Genomic DNA, 21582 nt, shown 5'->3' on the forward strand with positions numbered 1-21582 from the left:
GCTATTTTACCATGAAGGCCTGCTGCACAAAGTCTCCTCTTAACAGTTGTTGTAGAGATGTGTCTGCTGCTAGAACTCTGTGTGGCATTGACCTGGTCTCTAATCTGAGCTGCTGTTAACCTGCGATTTCTGAGGCTGGTGACTCGGATAAACTTATCCTCAGAAGCAGAGGTGACTCTTGGTCTTCCTTTCCTGGGGCGGTCCTTATGTGAGCCAGTTTCTTTGAAGCGCTTGATGGTTTTTGCAGCTGCACTTAAGGAGACTTTCAAAGTTTTTCCAATTTTTCGCACTGACTGACCTTCATTTCTTAAAGTAATGATGGCCACTCGTTTTTCTTTACTTAGCTGCTTTTTTCTTGCCATAATACAAATTCTAACAGTCTATTCAGTAGGACTATCAGCTGTGTATCCACCTGACTTCTGCACAACATAACTGATGGTCCCAACCCCATTTATAAGGCAAGAAATCCCACTTACTAAACCTGACAGGGCACACCTGTGAAGTGAAGACCATTTCCGGTGACTACCTCTTGAAGCTCATCAAGAGAATGCCAAGAGTGTGCAAAGCAGTCATCAAAGCAAAAGGTGGCTACTTTGAAGAACCTAGAATATAAGACATATTTTCAGTTGTTTCACACTTTTTTGTTAAGTATATAATTCCACATGTGTTAATTCATAGTTTTGATGCCTTCAGTGTGAATGTACAATTTTCATAGTCAAGAAAATACAGAAAAATCTTTAAATGAGAAAGTGTGTCCAAACTTTTGGTGTGCACTGTATACAGGGTGGTCCAATAGTAGGTGGACAGAAAGTGTAATAAGGTTATGAAGGGACAGATTTAACAAACATGGTGTAAAGTGAAACTGGCTCATTTGCCCTTAGCAACCAGTCAGATTTCACTTTTCATTCCTCACAGACTCTTTGGAAAATGAAAGGTGGAATCTGATTGGTTGCTAAGGGCAACTGAGCCAGTTTCACAGATCTAGTTTTCAAAGATAGATCTCCCCCAAATCTGTTTTCTTTTCAGATAACACATAATGGCAAATAATTTAAATACAGATCAAAGAAAATGGATTTTAACAGAGTATTGGAAATCTCAAAATGCTGAAACCGTTAGAGGAAATTGGGTTGAAACATTTGGTACTCAAGCCCCAAAGAGACAAACCATTTATCGCATTCGTGACAAATTCAATGCCACTGGCTCAATCCTTAATGCTCCAAAAACTGGTCGACCCAAAACAGTCTGTACAGAAGATAATAAACAACTTGTTGCTGAAACATTTGTTCAGAGTCCAAAAAACTCCACCAGAAGAACCTCTTTGGAATTGGGAATTTCACGAGCTTCTATCATGCGAATCCTGAAATCTATTGGGTGGAAGTTTATCGTCCACGTCTAATTCATGGTTTATTGGAGGATGATCCAGACAGGCGGCTGCAATTTAGTGTTTGATAAATCTCCCCCTTCATAACCTTATTACACTTTCTGTCCACCTACTTTTGTACAACCCTGTGTATATATATATATATATATATATATATATATATATATATATATATATATATACTGCTCAAAAAAATAAAGGGAACACTCAAACAACACATCCTAGATCTGAATGAATGAAATATTCTCATTAAATACTTTGTTCTGTACAAAGTTGAATGTGCTGACAACAAAATCATGCAAAAATCATCAATGGAAATCAAATTTATTAACCAATGGAGGCCTGGATTTGGAGTCAGCCCCAAAATTAAAGTGGAAAAACACACTACAGGCTGATCCAACTTACCGTAGATGTAATGTCCTTAAAACAAGTCAAAATGAAGCTCAGTATTGTGTGTGTCCTCCACGTGCCTGTATGACCTCCCTACAACGCCTGGGCATGCTCCTGATGAGGTTGCGGATGGTCTCCTGTGAGATCTCCGCCCAGACCTGGACTAAAGCATCTGCCAACTCCTGGACAGCCTGTGGTGCAACGTGACGTTGGTGGATGGTGCGAGACATGATGTCCCAGATGTGCTCAATCGGATTCAGGTCTGGAGAATGGGCGGGCCAGTCCACAGCTTCAATGCCTTTATCTTTCAGGAACTGCTGACACACTCCAGCCACATGAGGTCTGGCATTGTCCGGCATTAGGAGGAACCCAGGGCCAACCGCACCAGCATATGGTCTCAAAAGGGGTCTGAGGATCTCATCTCGGTACCTAATGGCAGTCAAGCTACCTCTGGCGAGCACATGGAGGGATGTGTGGCCCTCCAAAGAAATGCCACCCCACACCATTACTGACCCAGTGCCAAACCGATCATGCTGAAGGATGTTGCAGGCTGTCACATGTGCTCAGTGTGAACCTGCTTTCATCTGTGAAGAGCACAGGGCGCCAGTGGCGACTTTGCCAATCCTGGTGTTCTGTGGCAAATGCCAAGCGTCCTGCACGGTCTTGGGCTGTGAGCACAACCCCTATCTGTGGACGTCGGGCCCTCATACCACCCTCATGGAGTCGGTTTCTAACCGTTTGTGCAGACACATGCACATTTGTGGCCTGCTGGAGGTCATTTTGCAGGGCTCTGGCAGTGCTTCTCCTGTTCCTCCTTGCACAAAATCGGAGGTAGCGGTCTTGCTGCTGGGTTGTTGCCCTCCTACGGCCCCCTCCACGTCTCCTGGTGTACTGGCCTGTCTCCTGGTAGTGCCTCCAGCCTCTGGACGCTACGCTGACAGACAAAGCAAACCTTCTTGCCACAGCTCGCATTGATGTGCCATCCTGGATGAGCTGCACTACCTGAGCAACTTCTGTGGGTTGTAGAGTCCGTCTCATGCTACCATGAGTGTGAAAGCACAACCAACATTCAAAAGTGACCAAAACATCTGCCAGAAAGCATTGCTACTGAGATGTGGTCTGTGGTCCCCACCTACAGAACCACTCCTTTTATTGAGGGTGTCTTGATAATTGCCAATAATTTCCATCTATTGTCTATTCCATTTGCACAACAGCATGTGAAATTGATTGTCAATCAGTGTTTCTTCCTAAGTGGACAGTTTGATTTCACAGAAGTTTGATTTACTTGGAGTTATATACTGTTGTTTAAGTGTTCCCTTTATTTTTTTGAGCAGTGTATATATATATATATATATATATATATATATGCATATATATATATATATATATATATATATGTATATATAAAGCCATATAATATAGCATGAGAGATCCTGTAGCCAGGAGCCAATTCAGTCAGTGCATATAACTTTATATATCTGTGGACAGTATAACACATCCAGTGTACATATTGTTATATACCATCTGGTGTCTGTAGCCATGGTATATTATATATTGGTGATCCCGGACCCTGAGGAGGGGAACACATGGCATTACCAGGAATGCTATGTGTTCTGCTTAGTTAAGGGTTAAATGGCGGGAGAATGACTTTCCCGCCGCTTTCAGATGGTCATGTAGCTAGGAGAAGTTAGGGAATTGATTGGATCTAAGGCCCGGCCATTCAGGGCACCGTAACAGGGGAGATATGTTTTCTGCCCTGGAGATGGACCGTGATTGGAGCGGGTATCAGCTGGGGGATATAAGGGAGCAGTGCCGGAGGTTCATGTCTGTCCTCCGGCACTGTCGTACCTGAAGTGCTGCCCTGCCCTCCCTCCCTGAATTTTTGGCACGGCCTAGCGTTAGTCGTCCAGGTATCTGGATTGACAGGTAGTTGATTAACGGGCTTAAGCCTCATGGCCGAGCTGCGGTGTTGGAAAAATGGTTTTAACCTTTTAAGAAATTATGTTAATATGGTTATATTTATATGATATGATTTAATATTTTAATAAAGGCTGTGGCCAATCTTTTATCCACCAAGTCAATGTGTCAAGCAGTGTTTGTTATGCGCTGTTTAGGTAGAGAGTTAATGTGTAATGCCTTTGCGATGTATCTGTAAAAATCGAAAGCTATACTATGGCTCTGTATGGCATCTGATTTTTTTTACGCACCCAGACTTGAATGTGCGAGTCTCATCTGATTTATAGAAGAAACCAGAGCACGCTGCACTATTTTTCTCACACAAATTCAGTGAAAAAAAAGTCTCATCTGCACTGTGTCACTGAATAACAATGGTCCGAGTGTGGTCCGTTATTTCAACAGACAGCACCCGGACCAAAAATACAATCCTGTGAATGAGCCCCAATCCTGGCTAGAAATCAGACATGAATTGCAGCAGCTGCTTACTGATGGTCTCCTGGCCAATCTCCTGCCAGCTTCCAGGATTTAAACCACAGAGAGGAAGCAGTCAGCAGATTGTGTGCTGTGATGAGGGCCTTTATGAGAGGGTGTAAAGATGGCAGCTGTGATGACCAGGGTAAGTGGAAGGGCTCTGGCGGGTGCAAGGGTTAAGTTACTTGCATGTTGTCTGGTTATAGGTAAATTCCACTTTTACATTGTGCTGCTGTTTTATGAGATTTGCATTGCTGGGTTCTTCATGGTTGAGGCATGTCATTGTATGATTTTCCAATTTTCTTTTTTTTGTCTTATTGCTGAAACTAGAACTTGGCTTCTTCACTCTTTTTAGGCCATTTAAAAAAAAAAAAAAAACCTTGTTGCTTACTGAAATTCCTGCTGTGACTTTGCTGCTTGCCTACAGGACTGAGTTAGTACTGGGCTAGCTGAGGCCTAACCCTGACAGCACATGTAACTCCTTTAGTGATATGGGTTAGGATTAGAGATGAGCGAGCACAAAAATGCTCGGGTCGAGCAAATTGGAATACTCGGGTGCTCGACCCGAGCAACGAGTCCAATGTAAGTCTATGGGAAACTCGTACATTTTTCAGGCGGCTCCCCCCGGCGGTCTGCAGAGGGCCTAAATATTGCCCAAATCGATGGGAACAGTGCTCAAATGACATGGGAAAAGCATGGGGAAGACCCCTGGAAGCATTTCTGACTCCCAGGTCACTGCTGTCAACAACGTTGTCAGAGTATTACACCACTTTTACGGACTCACAATAAAACATACAAAACCAAAATGGATTTTCCTGGGAAATATATGAAGAAACATCCTTTCCAGGGTAATGACTTGTATATAAGGCAAAATAAACAACCAAAACCAAAAATACTCCTCCACACCTTGGGCTATGTTCACACGTAGCGTTTTTGCACTTTTGCATTGCTTTCAACAAAGACAAATGCATTCACCGGGAAATGTCATTTTAACATTTTACAACCTTATCTGGCTATGTGGTGTGTGACACATCATCAGACACATGCATACAGTGCTGAAAAGACATGGAAACAGCATGGGGAAGACCTCTGGAAGCATTTCTGACTCCCAGGTCACTGCCTAAAAGTGTGCCCATCATAAGTGATCCTTGGCGCATGCGAAGATGCCTCCCGCCATGCACGTGTCGTTGCAGACTTGCAACAATCACTGTCCACGTCTTTGTCCCAGTGCAGCGTTCAGTTGTCCCTACCCCATTCCTTGGAATGCAAGCGCAAGTATGCAGCCAGCCACCCACCCACCCACAGGCTGCAATACTACACTGCCAAATTTTTGACAGCTGCTTGCACTTGAAAATGTGGCCTTTTAGGCTCGTGGAGGCGGAAGCTTTTGATAACCTCATGCAGGAGGCGGCCGGGTGTCCATACTCCTGTCTCCAGCCGCCACTGTTTCTCCCGGTGTCGTCTCCTCCTTCCAGAAGCACGGTTCCCACAACATTACCCGTGCCCTCCCCAGTGCACTTACTGGGAAGGACTGCCTAACCACAAACACGTGGACAGGTGAATGTGGCCAGGGAATGTACGAAGCCAGTCCACAGCTTTTTTTTGCTGAGAGTTGTATTTTGCTCGGTGAAAGGACTGGCATAGAGTGAAACCGTATCTACTCTGGGTGTCATTTCTCCGTCACCAGGTTCCGCCCATTGTCACACACGACCATGCCTGGCTGTATGTTCAGCGGTGAGAGCCACAGATCAGGCTGCTGTGTTACAGCTTTCAACAACTCTGCAGTGCTGGGCGGTTTGTCAATTAAGCATTAAGTATGTTATCTTCAGCACAGCCTGTTGCTGCTTGGCCAAGGCAGTGCTGCAGTGCTGTCAGCTTGTGACTGATGTGGTCATTTTGGAGATGGAGGAGGAGGGGCATTAGCTGAACAATGTGATTATATTGAGGTTAAATTGGTGACGCTGTTTTTTTATACTAAAGAAAGATCCTATTGTTTTGTTTTTTTACGTTATTTTTTAAGACAAATGCATTCACCGGGAAATGTCATTTTAACATTTTACAACCTTATCTGGCAATGTGGTGTGTGACACATCATCAGACACATCCTTTTTTATTTATGATGGAGGGACTCTGAAAGTCATAAAGCCTATTTTTATAGGGACATGAGATGGCCCTTACTATTCTTAAAAGGCCAGCAGTCGGCCCTAGCTATTGTTAGAGAGCCATCAGCTAGCTATGCTTTGTTGTTCCCATTATTAACAAGTGGGTCTCCTATACTGTTATTGCGTATCCAGTGACTGCAAGGGCTGCCAAAAATTTGGACGCAACCCAATACCCCTTTGAAGAGACATAGAGGAGGGTCTCAGTAAAAAAAATGTTCCCATTAGAAAGGAGCGGGTCTCCTATAGTGGTAATGCCCATGCTGTGACTGCAAGGGCTGCCAAAATTTGGGAAAAATCCCACTAAGAATTTAAAGACACATAGAGCAGGGCCACAGTAGCAAGGTACGACATGTTCCCATTAGAAAGGAGAGGGTCTGCTATACAGTTATAGGGTATGCAGTGAGTCCAACGGCTGACCAATTTTAGGAAAAAACCCACTAAGAATTTAAAGACACACGGAGCAGGGCCACAGTAACAAGGTACGACATGTTCCCATTAGAAAGGAGAGGGTCTGCTATACAGTTATAGGGTATACAGTGAGTCCAACGGCTAACCAATTTTAGGAAAAACCCCACTAAGAATTTAAAGACACACAGAGCAGGGCCACAGTAACAAGGTACGACATGTTCCCATTAGAAAGGAGAGGGTCTGCTATACAGTTATAGGGTATACAGTGAGTCCAACGGCTGACCAATTTTAGGAAAAACCTCACTAAGAATTTAAAGACACATAGAGCAGGGCACAGTAACGACAAATTCCCATTAGAAAAGAGAGAGTCTCCCATAGTGTTGGCCTATGCAGTGAATGCAAGGGCTGCCAAAAATTTGGAGGCACTTCAATGCCCCTTGGAAGAGACGTGGAGGAGGGCCTCATAAAAAAAAAAATGTTCCCATTAGAAAGGAATGCGCATGCACTAAGTGTATGGGCTGACAAACATTTACCCCTGGGGGGTATATATGAACATACTGTATAAAATATTTTTTTAACGGGCATCATAAACACCCTTTAAAAAAATGATGTGGGTGTTGCATCACAGACCACGGTCATCATGGTGATATGGTGGTGGAGGATGAGGAGAAGGAGGAGGACAAGAGCAAATAGCCAAAATCAGGAAGCGTATACCCATGTGTGGGTGTGAAAAGGTGCATGTGAATACACCTCCCAAAAAAAGACACTGGATTTGAGTTTCTCACGCTGCTATCATTCGGTGGTGTTGAGAAGCCTGGCCCAATCCAGCCCTTGTTCATTTTTATAAGAGTCAGCCTGTCAGCATTTTCAGTTGACAGGCAGATAATTGATTTTTGGGCCTTCTGTGTAACTGCCAGGTACCACTGACCTAGATGCTGTACCGAAATCTCGCACATCAATCTCCTCATCTCTAGTGTCTAGCAGTGGCTGTCCCTATTGACTACACGTAAACCCTCAGTCATACTGATCATTCTATTATAATGGGAAGTCGGAAAAGATAAGTGTTGGCAGGACAAGTGTCTTGTCAATAGCCAACTCATGTCTATGGCCACCTTAGCATCCGGAAAGCCATTCTCCAACCTACCATAAAAATGGAGGATAGGTAAAGGCTGTTAGAGCCTCAGCTAAACCTCACGTAAAAGAAGTCGTGTAACAGTTATTCTAAAATAATAATGTAAATAAAACACAAGTCCGGATAAATGTCATTTTCCAAAACTTTATTTAGCATTGACTTTTTAATTAAAATCATTAAAGTATAAACTCTATTTTAAATGTAAAAAAAGCTGCAGGGGCAACAGTTTTTCTTCTGAAACTCCTTTGTGGTCAAGTTGTTCTGCTGTCAAAGGCCCTGCTTGTTCTTGGTCTTCCCCATCGTGCAAATTCTGAAGACCAGGATTGCTCCTCGGGGTCAGGCTTTTGTTGACCAGTCATGAGGTCAGAATGCCATGGAGATATATAGCCTTCAATTTAGGAAAGCAAGAGGGGAATAAGATGAATGTGATGTACTGACAAGACAGAGCTAAAAAAACAATATGTATGAAATAATATGTGACGTTGCAAGTTGCACAAAAACTGGGCCACAATGACCAAAGTGCAGTAGCATTAAAGAGCTTACAAAATGCATGTTTTAAAGAGAAACTGTCATTTGCCATTAATATGATTTTTTTTTCCAAAACAACTTCAGGGAAACAAAATCATTTAGACCAGGTAAAATATTTCCATATTTATGGCAAGTGAGAGATCCTCTTTAAAGAAGAACTCCCGACAAACATATTATCTTGTAAACCTTTCTAGATACAGGGAAGGAAATAATTATTTGATTAATTGCTGTTTTTGTAAGTTTGCCCACTGACAAAGACATGAACAGTCTATAATTTTAAGGGTAGGTTAATTTTAACATTGAGAGATAGAATATCCCCCCAAAAAATCAAGAAAATCACATTGTATAAATTAGATACATTTATTTGCATTTTGCAGTGAGAAATAAGTATTTGATCCCCTACAAACCATTATGAGTTCTGGCTCCTACAGACTAGTTAGACGCTCCTAATCAACTTGTTACCTGCATTAAAGACAGCTGTCTTACATAGTCACCTGTATAAAAGACTCCTGTCCACAGACTCAATTAATCCGTCAGACTCTAACCTCTACAACATGGGCAAGACCAAAGAGCTTTCTAAGGATGTCAGGGACAAGATCATAGACCTGCACAAAGCTGGAATGGGCTAAAAAACATAAGTAAGATGCTGGGTAAGAAGAAGACAACTGTTGGTGCAATAGTAAGAAAATGGAAGAAGTACAAAATGACTGTCAATCGACATCGATCTGGGGCACCATGCAAAATCTCACCTCGTGAGGTAGCCTTGATCATGAGGAAGGTGAGAGATCAGCATAAAACTACAGAGGGGGAACTTGTTAATGATCTCAAGGTATCTGGGACCACAGTCACCATGAAAACCATTGGTCGGGCGAGTACAGAGTATCTTCAGCATGCTCGGTGATATGTTTGAATCACTCCCATGTGCATGATTTGCGACTGTTTGACAGCTTTAATACATGTGAAGAATGCTTGTTTCTTAAGCATTCCTCACATGTATTAAAACTGTCAAAGAAGCACGCTGAAGATACTTGGTACTCGCCCGAGCATACTCGTCGAAAGGGTTAACTGAACATACTCGCTCATCACAAGAGCAGGCCCATCTGAAGTTTGCCAATGAACACCTGGATGATTCTGTGAGTTATTGGGAGAAGGTGCTGTGGTCAGATGAGACAAAAATTGAGCTCTTTGGCATTAACTCAACTCGCTGTGTTTGGAGGAAGAGAAATTCTGTCTATGACCCAAAGAACACCATCCCCACTGTCAAGCATGGAGGTGGAAACATTATGTTTTGGGGGTGTCTCTTTGCTAACGGCACAGGACTACTTCACCGCATCAATGGGAGAATGGATGGAGCCATGTACCGTAAAATCCTGAGTGACAACCTCCTTCCCTCCACCAGGACATTAAAAAAGGGTCTTCCAGCAAGACAATGACCCAAAACATACAGCCAAGGCAACAAAGGAGTGGAGGGAGTTGAAGCTTCGAGTTGCCAATCGACAGCCTCAAAATCTGAATGATTTAGAGATGATCTGCAAAGAGGAGTGGACCAAAATTCCTCCTGACATGTGCGCAACCCTCATCATCAACTACAAAAAAAGTCTGACTGCTGTGCTTCCCAACAAAGGTTTTGCCACCAAGTATTAAGTGTTGTTTTCCAGAGGAATCAAATACTTATTTCTCACTGCAAAATGCAAATAAATTTATCTAATTTATACAACGTGATTTTCTTGATTTTTTGGGGGGGATATTCTATCTCTCAATGTTAAAATTAACCTACCCTTAAAATTATAGACTGTTCATGTCTTTGTCAGTGGGCAAACGTACAAAAACAGCAAGGGATCAAATAATTACTTCCTTCACTGTATGTACAGTATGCTATGTAGTATTATGGTGTTACAATACTTACTGATCACCTTCTACCCCAGTTTTCAGTGCCGCCTAGGTTCATTAAAAGCTGTTAGAATTTTTTTGCACACCGCCAAATCTTTGTTCAATTAGTCCATAACCCCGATCTTATGAAACCTTTTCTTCATCCCAATTGAGCTTAATGGCATATGGCTGAAAGAGATCTTCCCCATCAGAATCACCCTACATGTAAACTTCAGGGAATCCAACAATGGCTAAAAATTTCTCACCATCACATCACACCGCATTCACCTTTCCATCTTCCGGTAATCAACTTGACAGCCGTCAGCCTACACTGCCCTTTTAGCGAGTCCACTTGTATTCCTATATAGGACAGTCTTGAAAATGGAATTCCATTAATAATTTCTCCTCTGCTTTCTCACTACTTTTCTAAGTCTGTCTTCACTGCCAAGACTTAGGTTAAAAAAAAAAACAAACATCCACGTACTCTCCTTCCCTGATGCTCTTACTACAAATGTATAAGTGGATGACAATGAACACACCCTGCGCTGTGACTAGTATCTCACTGTTCTGAGCTTTCAGCCATGTAGTGATCACCTCTTTCTTATAACACTTCAAATATGAAATTACAACCAAACTGTAGATAATAATACAACCACTAACATACAGTATGTTATCTGAAAATGAATTACTGGAGAGTTTACCCTCCAGGTCACACTCATTGGCAATTGGAAGCACACTGCCCAAAGTCCATGTGCTATCGAAGCACAAAGTCCGACGTCCGCGGGCCACCGAAGCACAAAGAACAGCGTCCACGTGTCACAGAAGCACAAGGTCCTCGAGTTTGAGTCCCACTGAAGCACAGGGCTTGGCATCCGGGTGCCACCGAAGCACACAGCCCCACGTCCGGGTGCCACCGAAGCACACAATCCCGTGTACGGGTGCCACCGAAGAACACGGCCCGGCATCCGGTTGCCACCAAGGCACACGGCCCCGCGTACATGTGCCTTTAAAGCACAAGGCACCACGTACGGGTGCCACCGAAACACACGTTCCCGCTTACAGGTGCCATTGAAGCACATATCCCGGCACCTGGGTGTCACCGAAGCACACGGCCTGCGTATGGGTGCCATTGAAGCACATGGCCCTGCGCCTGGGTGCCACAGAAGCACACAAACCCATGTCCGGGTGCCACCGAAGCACATGGCCTCCCTGTATGGGTGTCACCGAAGCACACAGACCCATGTCTGGGTGCCACCGAAGCATACACACCCGCATCTGGGTGCCACCGACGCATACGGCCTACCTGTACGGGTGCAACCGAAGCACATGGCCCCACATGCGAGTGCCACCGAAGCACACAGATTCGTGTCTGGTTGCCACCGAAGCACACAGACCCGCATCCGTGTACCACTGAAGCACATGGCCCCGCTTCTTGGTGCTACTGAAGCACTAAGATCGGCGTCTGGGTACCATCGAAGCACACGGCTCCATATACGAGTGACCCTGAAGCACAAGGCCTCGTGTCTGGGTGGCACCGAAGCACTCTGCCCCGCGTCCGGGTGCCACCGAAGCACATGGCCCCGCATCTAGGTGCCACCTAAGCACGCAGACCCGCATCCGTGTGCAACCGAAGCACTCTGCCCCGCGTCCGGATGCCACCGAAGCACATGGCCCTTTGTCTAGGTGCCACATAAGCACACAGATCTGCATTCGGGTGCAACTGAAGCACACGGCCTCATGTCTGATTGCCACCGAAACACACGCCCCATGTCTGAGTGCCACCGAAGCACATGGCCCCGCCTCCGGGTGCCACCGAAGCACATGGCCTTGCGTCTGGGTGCCACAGAAGCACACAAACCCATGTCCGGGTGCCACCGAAGCACATGGCCTCCCTGTATGGGTGTCACCGAAGCACACAGACCCGTGTCTGGGTGCCACCGATGCATACAGCCTACCTGTACGGGTGCAACCGAAGCACATGGCCCCACATGCGAGTGCCACCGAAGCACACAGACCCGTGTCTGGTTGCCAGCGAAGCACACAGACCCGCATCCGTGTACCACTGAAGCACATGGCCCCGCTTCTCGGTGCTACTGAAGCACTAAGATCGGCGTCTGGGTATCATCGAAGCACACGGCTCCATCTACGAGTGACCCTGAAGCACAAGGCCTCATGTCTGGGTGGCACCGAAGCACTCTGCTCTGCGTCCGGGTGCCACCAAAGCTCTCCGCCCCACGTTTGGATGCCACCGAAGCACATGACCCCTTGTCTAGGTGCCACATAAGCACACGGATCTGCATTCGGGTGCAACTGAAGCACACGGCCCCAAGTCTGAGTGCCACCGAAACACACGCCCCATGTCTGAGTGCCACCGAAGCACATGGCCCCACCTCCGGGTGCCACCAAAGCACATGGCCTTGTGTCTGGGTGCCACAGAAGCACACAAACCCGTGTCCGGGTGCCACCGAAGCACATGGCCCCTCGTCCGGGTGCCACCGAAGCACACAGACCCGCGTCCGTGTACCACAGAAGCACATGGTCATGCGTGCGTGTGCCATCGAAGCACATGACCCCGTTTCTCGGTGCTACTGAAGCACTATGATCGGCATCCGGGTACCATCAAAGCACACGGCTCCATGTACGAGTGCCCCTGAAGCACAAGGCCTCGTGTCTAGGTGTCACCGAAGCATGCTGCCCCGCGTTTGGGTGCCACCGAAGCACACAATCCCGTGTACAGGTGCCACCGAAGAACACGGCCCGGCATCCAGTTGCCACCAAGGCGCACGGCCCCGCATACATGTGCCATTGAAGCACAAGCCACCGCGTACGGGTGCCACCGAAACACATGGTCCCGCTTACAGGTGCCATTGAAGCACATATCCCGACATCTGGGTGTCACCGAAGCACACGGCCCTGCGTATGGGTGCCATTGAAGCACATTGCCCTGCGTCGGGGTGCCACCGAAGCACATGGCCCCACCTCACGTTGCCAAGGAAGCACACGGCCTCGCGTCTGGGTGCCACTTAAGCACACGGCCTCCCTGTACGGGTGCCACCGAAGCACACAGATCCACGTCCATGTGCCATAGAAGAACATGGCCCTACGTCCGGGTGCCACACAAGCAGATGGCCCCGCTTTTGGGTGCTACTGAATCACAAAGACCGGCGTCCGGGTACCTCCGAAGATCCATGTACGAGTGCCCATGAAGAACACGGTCTCGTGTCTGGGTGCCACCGAAGCACACAGACCCGCATCCGTGTGCCACCGTAGTACTCTGCCCCGCGTCCGTGTGCCACCGAAGCACATGACCCGTCGTCTGGGTGCCACTGAAGCACACAAACCCGCGTCCAGGTGCCACCGAAGCACACGGCCTACCTTTACGGGTGCTACCGAAGCACACTGCCCCAGATATGAGTGCCACCGAAGCACACAGACGCGTGTCTGGTTGCCACCGAAGCACACAGACCCGCATCTGTGTACCACCAAAGCACATGGCCCCGCTTCTCAGTGCTACTGAAGCACTAAGATCGGCGTCTGGGTACCATCGAAGCACACAGCTCCATGTACGAGTGAACCTGAAGCACAAGGCCTCGTGTCTGGGTGGCACCGAAGCACTCTGCCCCGCGTCCGGGTGCTACCGAAGCACATGGCCCCGCATCTAGGTGCCACCTAAGCACGCAGACTCGCATCCATGTGCCACCGAAGCACTCTGCCCCGCGTCCGGATGCCACCGAAGCACATGGCCCCTTGTCTAGGTGCCACAGAAGCACACAGATCTGCATTCGGGTGCAACTGAAGCACACGGCCCCATGTCTGAGTGCCACCGAAACACACGCCCCATGTCTGAGTGCCACCGAAGCACATGGCGCCGCCTCCGGGTGCCACTGAAGCACATGGCCTTGCGTCTGGGTGCCACAGAAGGACACAAACCTGTGTCCGGGTGCCACCGAAGCACATGGCCTCCCTGTATGGGTGTCACCGAAGCACACAAACCCGTGTCTGGGTGCAACCGAAGCATACACACGCGCATCAGGGTGCCACCGACGCATACGGCCTACCTGTACGGGTGCAACCGATGCACATGGCCCCACATGCGAGTGCCACCGAAGCACACATACCTGTATCTGGTTGCCACCGAAGCACACAGACCCTCGTCCGGGTGCCACTGAATCACATGGCCCCGCTTCTCGGTGCTACTGAAACACAAAGCTTGCTGTCCAGGTACCACTGAAGAACACGGCTCCACGTACGAGTGTCCCTGAAGCACACAGCCCCACGTCTAAATGCCACCTAAGCACACAGACCCGCGTCCGTTTGCCCCTGAAGCATACAGACCCGCGTCCGTGTGCCACCAAAGCATACAGACCCACGTCCGTGTGTCACCGATGCATTCTGCCCCGCGTCTGGGTGCCACCGAAGCACACAGACCCGTGTCTGGGTGTCACCGAAGCACACGGCCCACATACGAGTGCCACCGAAACACACGGCCCCACTTCCGGGTGCCACCGAAGCACACTGCCCCGTGTGGTCGGGCCATCGAAGCACACAGACCCACGTCCATGTGACATCGAAGAACTCTGCCACGCGTCCGGGTGACATCAAAGCACATGGCCCCTTGTCTAGGTGCCACCAAAGCACAGAGACCTGCCTTCGGGTACCACTGAAGGACACGGCCCCGCTTCCGGGTGCCATCAAAGCACACAGCCCCACATACGAGTACCACCGAAACACACGCCCCGTGTCTGGGTGCCACCGAAGCACATGGCCACATGTCAAGGTGCCACAGAAGCACACAAACCCGTGTCCAGGTGCCACCGAAGCACATGGCCTACCTGTACAGGTGCCATCGAAGCACACAGACCCGTGTCTGGGTGCCACCGAAGCACACAGACCCGCGTCCATGTGCTACAGAACCACACGGCCCTGCGTCCGGGTGCCACCGAAGCACGTGGCCACGCTTTTCGGTGCTACAGAAGCACCAAGATTGGCGTCTGGGTACCAACAAAGCACATGGCTCCACGTACGAGTGCCCCTGAAGCACACAGCCTCGTGTCTGGGTGCCACCAAAGCACACAGACCCGCATCCGTGTGCCATCGAAGCACTCTGCCCCGCGTCCGGGTGCCACCGAAGCATGTGGCCCTGCTTCTCAGTGCTACCGAAGCAGAAATATTGGCATCCGGGTACCACCGAAGCACACGGCTCCACATACGAGTGCCCCTGAAGCACACAGCCTCGTGTATGGGTGCCAACGAAGCACACAGACCCGCGTCCATGTGCCACAGAAGCACATGGCCCCTCGTCCGGGTGCCACCGAAGCACACAGACCCGCGTCCTTGTACCACAGAAGCATATGGCCCTGCGTCTGTGTGCCACCGAAGCACATGACCCCGTTTCTCAGTGCTACCGAAGCACTAAGATCGGCATCCGGGTACCATCGAAGCACACGGCTCCATGTATGAGTGCCCCTGAAGCACAAGGCCTCGTGTCTGGGTGTCACCGAAGCACGCTGCCCCGCGTCCGGGTGCCACTGAAGCACATGGCCAAGCATCTAGGTGCCACCTAAGCACGCAGACCCGCATCCGTGTACCACCGAAGCACTCTGCCCCACGTCCGGATGCCACCGAAGCACATGGCCCCTTGTCTAGGTGCCACAGAAGCACACAGATCTGCATTCGGGTGCAACTGAAGCACACGGCCCCACATACGAGTGCCACCGAAACAGACGCCCCATGTCTGGGGTCCAACGAAGAACACAGAGCCGTGGTCCGTATGCCACCGAAGCACATAGCCCCGAATCTTGGTGCCACCGAAGCAAATGGCCCTGCGTCTGGGTGCCACAGAAGCACACAAACCTGTGTCCGGGTGCCACTGAAGCACATGGCATCCCTGTATGGGTGTCACCGAAGCATACAGACCCGTGTCTGGGTGCCACCGAATCATACACACCCGCATAAGGGTGCCACTGACGCATACGGCCTACCTGTACGGGTGCAACCGAAGCACATGGCCCCACATGTGAGTGCCACCGAAGCACACATACCCGTGTCTGGTTGCCACCGAAGCACACAGACCCGCGTCCGGGTGCCCCCAAATCACATGGGTCCGCTTCTCGGTGCTACCGAAGCACAAAGCTTGGCGTCCAGGTACCACCGAAGAACACGGCTCCACATACTAGTGCCCCTGAAGCACACAGCCTCGTCTCTGGGTGCCACCGAAGCACACAGACCCACGTACATGTACCACAGAAGCACATGGCCCCTCGTCCGGGTGCCACCAAAGCACATGGCCCCGTGTCTAGGTGCCAGCGAAGCACACAGACCTGCGTCTGGGTGCCACCGAAGAACATAGTCCCACTTCTCGGTGCTACCGAAGAACAAAGACCGGCGTCCAGGTGCCCCCGAAGCAAACGGCTGCATGTACGAGTGCCCCTGAAGCACACGGCCTTGTGTCTGAGTGCCACCGAAGCACACAGACCCGCATTCGTGTGCCACCGTAGCTTTCTGCCCCGCGTCTGTGTGCCACCAAAGCACATGACCCCCTGAACGGGTGCTACCGAAGCACACAGCCCTGCATAAGAGTGCGACCGAAGCACATGACCCCATGTCTAGGCGACACCGAAGCACAGACCCGTGTCTGGGTGCCACCGAAGCACACAGCCCTACAACCGGGTGCCACCGAAGCACAGGGCCCTGTGTCTGGGTGCCACCAAAGCACACAGACCTGCGTCCGTGTGCCACCGAAGCACATTGCCCCTCATCCTGGTGCCACTGAAGCACATGACCCCATGTCAAGGTGCCACAGAAGCACACAAACCCATGTCCAGGTGCCACCGAAGCACATGGCCTCCCTGTACATGTGCCATCGAAGCACACAGACACGTGTCTGGGTGCCACCGAAGCACACAGACCCACGTCTATGTGCTACAGAAGCACACAGCCCTGCGTCTGGGTGCCACCGAAGCACGTGGCCCCGCTTCTCGGTGTTACAGAAGCACAAAGATCGGCTTCTGGGTACCACCAAAGCACATGGCTCCACGTACGAGTGTCCCTGAAGCACACGGCCTCATGTCTGGGTGCCACCGAAGCACACAGACCCATGTCCGTGTGCCACCGAAGCACTCTGCTCCGCATCCGGGTGCCACCGAAGCACATGGCCCGGTGTCTAGGTGCCACCGGAGCACACAGACCCGTGTCCAGGTGCCACCGAAGCACACAGACCAACGTCCATGTGCCACCGAAGCACATGGCCCCGCGTCCGGTTTCCACCGAAGCACATGGCCCCACTTCTCGGTGCTACCGAAGCAAAAAGACCAGCGTCCGGGTACCCCTTCAGCACATGGCTCCACGTACGAGTACCCCTGAAGCACATGGCCTTGTGTCTGGGTGCCACCGAAGCACACAAACCCATGTCCGTATGCCACCAAAGCACTCTGCCCCGCATCCGTGTGCCACTGAAGCACATGGCTCTTCGTCCGGGTACCACCGAAGCACATGTCCCCGTGTCTAGGTGCCACCGAAGCAAACAGACCCACATCCGGGTGCCACCGAAGCACACATCCTCCCTGTACGGCTGCCACCAAAGCACATGGCCCCGTGTCTAGGTGCCACCAAAGCACACAGACCCGCATCTGGGTGCCACCAAAGCACACGGCCCCGCTTCTCGTGTTACCGAAGCACAAAGACCGGCGTCCCTGTACCATTGAAGAACATGGCTGCACGTACGAGTGCCCCTGTAGCACACAGCCTCGTGTCTGGGTGCCACCAAAGCACACGGATCAGCGTCCATGTGCCACCATAGCACTCTGCCCCGCATCCGGGTGGCACCGAAGCATATGGCCCCGTCTCTAGGTGCCACCGTAGCACACAGACCCGTGTCTGGGTGCCACTGAAGCACACAGACCAACGTCCATGTGCCACTGAAGCACATGGCCCCATGTCTGGTTTCCACCGAAGCACATGGCCCCGCTTCTCGGTGCTACCGAAGCACAAAGGTACCTCTGAAGTACACGGCTCCACATATGAGTGCCCCTGAAGCACACAGCCTCGTGTCTGGGTGCCACCGAAGCACAGACCCATGTCCGTGTGCCACCATAGCACTCTGCCCCACATTTGGGTGCCACAGAAGCACACGGCCCCACATACGAGTGCCACCGAAGCACACGGCCCCATGTCTGGGTTCCACCGAAGCACACAGACCCGCGTGCGTGTAAAACCGAAGCACTCTGCCCCGCGTCCGGGTGCCACCAAAGCACATGGCTTCACATACCAGTACCACCGAAACACACGGCCACGTGTCTGGGTGCCACCAAAGCACAAAGACCTGGGTCCATGTGCCACCGAAGCACATGGCCCCGTGTCTACGTGCCACCGAAGAACACAGACCCACATCTGGGTGCCACCGAAGAACATGGTCTCACTTCTCGGTGCTACCGGAGCACAAAGACCGGCGTCCGGGTACTTCCGAAGCACACGGCTGCACATACGAGTGCCCCTGAAGCACACGGCCTTGTGTCTGGGTGCCACCGAAGCACACAGACCCACGTTCGTGTGCCACCGTAGCTTTCTGCCCCGCGTCCTTATACCACCGAAGCACATGACCCCCTGAACAGGTGCCGCAGAAGCACACAGCCCTGCATAAGAGTGCGACCGTAGCACATGACCCCATGTCTAGGTGACACCGAAGCACACAGACCCGTATCCGGGTGCCACCGAAGCACATGACCCGTGTCTAGGTGCCACCGAAGCACACGGCTTCACATACAAGTACCCCCGAAGCACATGGCCCTCTTCCGGGTGCCACCGAAGCATGCAGACCCACGTTCGTGTGCCACCGTAGCTTTCTGACCCGCATCCATGTGCCACCGAAGCACATGACCCCCTGAACAGGTGCCACCGAAGCACACAGCCCTGCATAAGAGTGCGACCGTAGCACATGACCCCGTGTCTAGGTACCACCGAAGCAAACAGATCCGCATCCGGGTACCACCGAAGCACACGGCCCCGCTTCTCGGTGTTACCGAAGCACAAAGACCGGCATCCAGGTACCATTGAAGAACACAGCTCCATGTACGAGTGCCGCTAAAGCACACTGCCTCGTGTCTGGGTGCCACCGAAGCACACAGACCCATGTCCGTGTGCCACCGAAGCACTCTGTCCCACGTCCGGGTGCCACCGAAGCACATGGCCCGGTGTCTAGGTGCCACTGTAGCACACAGACCCGTGTCTAAGTGCCACCGAAGCAAACAGACCAACGTTCATGTGCCACCGAAGCACATGGCTCCTCGCCCGCTTTCCACCGAAGCACATGGCCCCGCTTCTCAGTGCTACCGAAGCACAAGGACCGGCGTCCGGGTTTCTCCAAAGCACAAGACTCCACGTACGAGTGCCCATGAAGAACACGGCCTCGTGTCTGGGTGCCACCAAAGCACATGGCACCATCTCTAGGTGCCACCATAGCACACATACCCGTGTCTGGGTGCCACCGAAGCACACAGTCCATGTGCCACCGAAGCTCATGGTCCCACGTCCGGGTGCCACCGAAGCACATGACCCCGCTTCTCAGTGCTACCGAAGCACAAAGAACGGCTTCCGGGTACCTCCGAAGTACACGGCTCCACGTATGAGGGCCCCTGAAACACACGGCCTCGTGTCTGGGTGCCACCGAAGCACACAGACCCGCGTCCGTGTGCCACCATAGCACTCTGCCCCTCGTCTGGGTGCCACCAATGCACACGGCCCCACATACGAGTGCCACCGAAGCACACGGCCTCGTGTCTGGGTGCCACCGAAGCACACAGACCCATGTCCGTGTGCCACCGAAGCACTCTGCCCCACATCCGGGTGCCACCGAAGCACATGGCCTGGTGTCTAGGTGCCACCGTAGCACACAGACCCATGTCTGGGTGCCACCGAAGCACACAGACCAACGTCCATGTGCCACCGAAGCACATGGCCCCTTGTCTGGTTTCCACCGAAGCACATGGCCACGCTTCTCGGTGCTACCTGAGCACAAAGGCCGGCATCCAGGCACCTCCGCAACACATGGCTCCACATACGAGTGCCCCTGAAGCACACGACTTTGTGTGTGGGTGCCACCGAAGCACTCAGACCCATGTCCGTATGCCACCGAAGCAGTCTGCCCCACGTCCGGGTGCCACCGAAGCACAAGGTCCGGTGTCTAGGTGCCACCGTAGCACAAATACCTGTGTCTGGGTGCCACCGAAACACACAGACCAACGTCTATGTGCCACCGAAGCACATGGCTTCACGTCCGGTTTCCACCGAAGCACATGGCTCCTCTTCTCGGTGCTACCGACGCACAAAGACCGGCCTCGTGTCTGGGTGCCACCGAAGCACACAGACCCGCATCCGTGTGCCACCGAAGCACTCTGCCCCGCCTCCGGGTGCCATCGAAGCACATGGCCCCATGTGTAGGTGCTACCAAACACACAGACCCGCGTCCGGGTGCCACCGAATCACACGGCCCCCGCTTCTCGGTGCTACCGAAGCACAAAGCTTGGCGTCCAGGTACCACCGAATAACACGGCTCCACGTACGAGTGCCCCTGAAGCACACAGCCCTGCACCTAGGTGCCACCTAAGAACACAGACCCGCGTCCGTGTGCCACCGAAGCACATGGCCCCGCTTCTCGGCGCCACCGAAGCACAAAGACCGACGTCCGGGTACCTCCCAAGCACACGGCTCAATGTACGACTGCCACTTTAGCTCTCTGCCCCGCGTCTGGGTGCCACCGAAGCACATGACCCCCTGAACGGGTGCCACTGAAGCACACAGCCCCACATAAGAGTGCCATTGAAGCACATGCCCCTGTGTCTGGGTACCACCGAAGCACACAGACCCACGTCCATTTGCCCCAAGCACAGGGCCCTGCGTACTGGTGCCACTGAAGCACATGGCTCCGTTTCTCGGTGCCACCGAAGCACATGACCCTGCTTTTCAGTGCTACCAAAGCACAAAAAACTGCGTCCGGGTACCTCCGAAGTACACGGCTCCATGTATTAGGGCCCCTGAAGCACACGGGCTCGTGTCTGGGTGCCACCGAAGCACACAGACCGGCGTCCGTGTGCCACTATAGCACTCTGCCCCGCGTCCGGGTGCCACCGAAGCACACGGCCCCACATACGAATGCCACCGAAGCACACGGCCTCGTGTCTGGGTGCCACCGAAGCACACAGACCCCCATTCATGTGCCACCGAAGCACTCTGCCCCGCGTCCGGGTGCCACCGAAGCACATGGCCCGGTGTCTAGGTGCCACCGTAGCACA

Source organism: Phyllobates terribilis, unplaced genomic scaffold (genome assembly GCF_046119375.1).
Source record: "Phyllobates terribilis strain yellow unplaced genomic scaffold, ASM4611937v1 Scaffold_51__1_contigs__length_9155689, whole genome shotgun sequence".
NCBI lineage: Eukaryota > Metazoa > Chordata > Amphibia > Anura > Dendrobatidae > Phyllobates > Phyllobates terribilis.